The sequence below is a fragment of the Oncorhynchus mykiss genome, chromosome 8 (assembly GCF_013265735.2).
Source record: "Oncorhynchus mykiss isolate Arlee chromosome 8, USDA_OmykA_1.1, whole genome shotgun sequence".
In the NCBI taxonomy this organism is placed as follows: Eukaryota; Metazoa; Chordata; class Actinopteri; order Salmoniformes; family Salmonidae; genus Oncorhynchus; species Oncorhynchus mykiss.
Window position 1 is genome coordinate 78,124,915 of NC_048572.1, and position 6,000 is coordinate 78,130,914.

At 44.6% G+C, this 6,000-nt stretch overlaps 1 protein-coding gene across 3 annotated transcripts in view; it reads left to right on the forward strand.

Moving 5' to 3' along the window:
* Nucleotides 1-6,000, forward strand: part of LOC110530995 (protein unc-13 homolog A) — a 115,491-nt gene that overhangs the window by 52,356 nt on the left and 57,135 nt on the right. The gene's annotated exons all lie outside the window — the stretch shown is intronic.

Sequence of the window (6,000 nt, forward strand, 5' to 3'; positions counted from 1 at the left end):
CTCTCCTCTCATCTAATCTAATCTTCTTTCCACTCCTCTCTTCTCATCTAATCTCCTCTCCACACATCTCATCTAATCTCCTCTCCACTCCTCTCATCTAATCTCCTCTCCTCTCTACTCCTCTCATCTAATCTCCTCTCCTCTCCTCTCATCTAATCTCCTCTCCACTCCTCTCCACTCCACTCCACTCCTCTCCTCTCCTCTCCTCTAATCTAATCTTCTTTCCACTCCTCTCTTCTCATCTAATCTCCTCTCCACTCCTCTCATCTAATCTCCTCTCCACTCCTCTCCTCTCATCTAATCTAATCTTCTTTCCACTCCTCTCTTCTCATCTAATCTCCTCTCCACACATCTCATCTAATCTCCTCTCCACTCCTCTCATCTAATCTCCTCTCCTCTCTACTCCTCTCATCTAATCTCCTCTCCACTCCACTCCTCTCATCTAATTTCTTCTCATCTAATCTGCTCTCCTCTCCTCTCCACTCCTCTTATCTAATTTCCTCTCCTCTCCTCTCATCTAATCTTCTTTCCACTCCTCTCTTCTCATCTAATCTCCTCTCATCTAATCTCGTCTCCACTCCTCTCATCTAATCTCCTCTCATCTATTCTCCTCTCTTCTCATCTCTTCTCCTCTTTTCTCATCTATTCTCCTCTCCTCTCTTCTCACCTATTCTCCTCTCTTCTCACCTATTCTCCTCTTTTCTCACCTATTCTCCTCTTTTCTCATCTATTCTCCTCTTTTCTCATCTATTCTCCACTCCTCTCATCTAATCTCCTCTCCACTCATCTAATCTCCTCTCATCTAATCGAATCTCCTCTCCTCTCTACTCCTCTCATCTAATCTCCTCTCCACTCTACTCCTCTCATCTAATTTCTTCTCATCTAATTTGCTCTCCTCTCCTCTCCACTCCTCTCATCTAATTTCCTCTCCTCTCCTCTCATCTAATCTTCTTTCCACTCCTCTCTTCTCATCTAATCTCCTATCATCTAATCTCGTCTCCACTCCTCTCATCTAATCTCCTCTCATCTAATCTCCTCTCCTCTCATCTAATCTCCTCTCATCTAATCTCCTCTCCACTCCTCTCATCTAATCTCTTCGCATCTAATCTCCTCTCCACACATCTCATCTAATCTCCTCTCCACTCCTCTCATCTAATCTCCTCTCCTCTCTAATCCTCTCATCTAATCTCCTCTCCACTCCTCTCCTCTCATCTAATCTCTTCTCATCTAATCTCCTCTCCTCTCATCTAATCTCCTCTCCTCTCATCTAATCTCCTCTCCTCTCATCTAATCTCCTCTCATCTAATCTCCCCTCATCTAATCTCCTCTCCTCTCATCTAATCTCCTCTCATCTAAACTCCTTTCTTCTCATCTAATCTCCTCTCTTCTCATCTATTCTCCTTTCATCTAATCTCCTCTCATCTAATCTCCTCTCATCTAATCTAATCTCCTCTCATCTAATCTCCTCTCCACTCCTCTCATCTAATCTCCTCTCCTCTCCTCTCATCTAATCTCCTCTCCTCTCCTCTCCTCTCCACTCCACTCCTCTCATCTAATCTCCTCTCCTCTCCTCTAATCTCCTCTCCTCTCCACTCTACTCCACTCCACTCCACTCCACTCCTCTCCTCTCCTCTAATCTAATCTTCTTTCCACTCCTCTCTTCTCATCTAATCTCCTCTCCACACATCTCATCTAATCTCCTCTCCACTCCTCTCATCTAATCTCCTCTCCTCTCCTCTCCTCTCATCTAATCTCCTCTTCACTCCTCTCCACTCCACTCCACTCCTCTCCTCTCCTCTCCTCTCCTCTCCTCTAATCTAATCTTCTTTCCACTCCACTCCTCTCTTCTCATCTAATCTCCTCTCCACTCCTCTCATCTAATCTCCTCTCCACTCCTCTCCTCTCATCTAATCTAATCTTCTTTCCACTCCTCTCTTCTCATCTAATCTCCTCTCCACACATCTCATCTAATCTCCTCTCCACTCCTCTCATCTAATCTCCTCTCCTCTCTACTCCTCTCATCTAATCTCCTCTCCACTCCACTCCTCTCATCTAATTTCTTCTCATCTAATCTGCTCTCCTCTCCTCTCCACTCCTCTTATCTAATTTCCTCTCCTCTCCTCTCATCTAATCTTCTTTCCACTCCTCTCTTCTCATCTAATCTCCTCTCATCTAATCTCGTCTCCACTCCTCTCATCTAATCTCCTCTCATCTATTCTCCTCTCTTCTCATCTCTTCTCCTCTTTTCTCATCTATTCTCCTCTCCTCTCTTCTCACCTATTCTCCTCTCTTCTCACCTATTCTCCTCTTTTCTCACCTATTCTCCTCTTTTCTCATCTAATCTCCTCTCCACTCCTCTCATCTAATCTCCTCTCCTCTCCTCTCCTCTCATCTAATCTCCTCTCCACTCCTCTCCACTCCACTCCACTCCTCTCCTCTCCTCTCCTCTAATCTAATCTTCTTTCCACTCCTCTCTTCTCATCTAATCTCCTCTCCACTCCTCTCATCTAATCTCCTCTCCACTCCTCTCCTCTCATCTAATCTAATCTTCTTTCCACTCCTCTCTTCTCATCTAATCTCCTCTCCACACATCTCATCTAATCTCCTCTCCACTCCTCTCATCTAATCTCCTCTCCTCTCTACTCCTCTCATCTAATCTCCTCTCCACTCCACTCCTCTCATCTAATTTCTTCTCATCTAATCTGCTCTCCTCTCCTCTCCACTCCTCTTATCTAATTTCCTCTCCTCTCCTCTCATCTAATCTTCTTTCCACTCCTCTCTTCTCATCTAATCTCCTCTCATCTAATCTCGTCTCCACTCCTCTCATCTAATCTCCTCTCATCTATTCTCCTCTCTTCTCATCTCTTCTCCTCTTTTCTCATCTATTCTCCTCTCCTCTCTTCTCACCTATTCTCCTCTCTTCTCACCTATTCTCCTCTTTTCTCACCTATTCTCCTCTTTTCTCATCTATTCTCCTCTTTTCTCATCTATTCTCCACTCCTCTCATCTAATCTCCTCTCCACTCATCTAATCTCCTCTCATCTAATCGAATCTCCTCTCCTCTCTACTCCTCTCATCTAATCTCCTCTCCACTCTACTCCTCTCATCTAATTTCTTCTCATCTAATTTGCTCTCCTCTCCTCTCCACTCCTCTCATCTAATTTCCTCTCCTCTCCTCTCATCTAATCTTCTTTCCACTCCTCTCTTCTCATCTAATCTCCTATCATCTAATCTCGTCTCCACTCCTCTCATCTAATCTCCTCTCATCTAATCTCCTCTCCTCTCATCTAATCTCCTCTCATCTAATCTCCTCTCCACTCCTCTCATCTAATCTCTTCGCATCTAATCTCCTCTCCACACATCTCATCTAATCTCCTCTCCACTCCTCTCATCTAATCTCCTCTCCTCTCTAATCCTCTCATCTAATCTCCTCTCCACTCCTCTCCTCTCATCTAATCTCTTCTCATCTAATCTCCTCTCCTCTCATCTAATCTCCTCTCCTCTCATCTAATCTCCTCTCCTCTCATCTAATCTCCTCTCATCTAATCTCCCCTCATCTAATCTCCTCTCCTCTCATCTAATCTCCTCTCATCTAAACTCCTTTCTTCTCATCTAATCTCCTCTCTTCTCATCTATTCTCCTTTCATCTAATCTCCTCTCATCTAATCTCCTCTCATCTAATCTAATCTCCTCTCATCTAATCTCCTCTCCACTCCTCTCATCTAATCTCCTCTCCTCTCCTCTCATCTAATCTCCTCTCCTCTCCTCTCCTCTCCACTCCACTCCTCTCATCTAATCTCCTCTCCTCTCCTCTAATCTCCTCTCCACTCTACTCCACTCCACTCCACTCCACTCCTCTCCTCTCCTCTAATCTAATCTTCTTTCCACTCCTCTCTTCTCATCTAATCTCCTCTCCACACATCTCATCTAATCTCCTCTCCACTCCTCTCATCTAATCTCCTCTCCTCTCCTCTCCTCTCATCTAATCTCCTCTTCACTCCTCTCCACTCCACTCCACTCCTCTCCTCTCCTCTCCTCTCCTCTAATCTAATCTTCTTTCCACTCCACTCCTCTCTTCTCATCTAATCTCCTCTCCACTCCTCTCATCTAATCTCCTCTCCACTCCTCTCCTCTCATCTAATCTAATCTTCTTTCCACTCCTCTCTTCTCATCTAATCTCCTCTCCACACATCTCATCTAATCTCCTCTCCACTCCTCTCATCTAATCTCCTCTCCTCTCTACTCCTCTCATCTAATCTCCTCTCCACTCCACTCCTCTCATCTAATTTCTTCTCATCTAATCTGCTCTCCTCTCCTCTCCACTCCTCTTATCTAATTTCCTCTCCTCTCCTCTCATCTAATCTTCTTTCCACTCCTCTCTTCTCATCTAATCTCCTCTCATCTAATCTCGTCTCCACTCCTCTCATCTAATCTCCTCTCATCTATTCTCCTCTCTTCTCATCTCTTCTCCTCTTTTCTCATCTATTCTCCTCTCCTCTCTTCTCACCTATTCTCCTCTCTTCTCACCTATTCTCCTCTTTTCTCACCTATTCTCCTCTTTTCTCATCTAATCTCCTCTCCACTCCTCTCATCTAATCTCCTCTCCTCTCCTCTCCTCTCATCTAATCTCCTCTCCACTCCTCTCCACTCCACTCCACTCCTCTCCTCTCCTCTCCTCTAATCTAATCTTCTTTCCACTCCTCTCTTCTCATCTAATCTCCTCTCCACTCCTCTCATCTAATCTCCTCTCCACTCCTCTCCTCTCATCTAATCTAATCTTCTTTCCACTCCTCTCTTCTCATCTAATCTCCTCTCCACACATCTCATCTAATCTCCTCTCCACTCCTCTCATCTAATCTCCTCTCCTCTCTACTCCTCTCATCTAATCTCCTCTCCACTCCACTCCTCTCATCTAATTTCTTCTCATCTAATCTGCTCTCCTCTCCTCTCCACTCCTTTTATCTAATTTCCTCTCCTCTCCTCTCATCTAATCTTCTTTCCACTCCTCTCTTCTCATCTAATCTCCTCTCATCTAATCTCGTCTCCACTCCTCTCATCTAATCTCCTCTCATCTATTCTCCTCTCTTCTCATCTCTCCTCTTTTCTCATCTATTCTCCTCTCCTCTCTTCTCACCTATTCTCCTCTCTTCTCACCTATTCTCCTCTTTTCTCACCTATTCTCCTCTTTTCTCATCTATTCTCCTCTTTTCTCATCTATTCTCCACTCCTCTCATCTAATCTCCTCTCCACTCATCTAATCTCCTCTCATCTAATCGAATCTCCTCTCCTCTCTACTCCTCTCATCTAATCTCCTCTCCACTCTACTCCTCTCATCTAATTTCTTCTCATCTAATTTGCTCTCCTCTCCTCTCCACTCCTCTCATCTAATTTCCTCTCCTCTCCTCTCATCTAATCTTCTTTCCACTCCTCTCTTCTCATCTAATCTCCTATCATCTAATCTCGTCTCCACTCCTCTCATCTAATCTCCTCTCATCTAATCTCCTCTCCTCTCATCTAATCTCCTCTCATCTAATCTCCTCTCCACTCCTCTCATCTAATCTCCTCTCATCTAATCTCCTCTCATCTAATCTCCTCTCCACTCCTCTCATCTAATCTCTTCGCATCTAATCTCCTCTCCACACATCTCATCTAATCTCCTCTCCACTCCTCTCATCTAATCTCCTCTCCTCTCTAATCCTCTCATCTAATCTCCTCTCCACTCCTCTCCTCTCATCTAATCTCTTCTCATCTAATCTCCTCTCCACACATCTCATCTAATCTCCTCTCCACTCCTCTCATCTAATCTCCTCTCCTCTCTACTCCTCTCATCTAATCTCCTCTCCACTCCACTCCTCTCATCTAATCTCCTCTCCACTCCACTCCTCTCATCTAATCTCTTCTCATCTAATCTGCTCTCCACTCCTCTCATCTAATCTCCACTCCTCTCCTCTCATCTAATCTCCTCTCCACTCCACTCCACTCCACTCCTCTCATCTAATC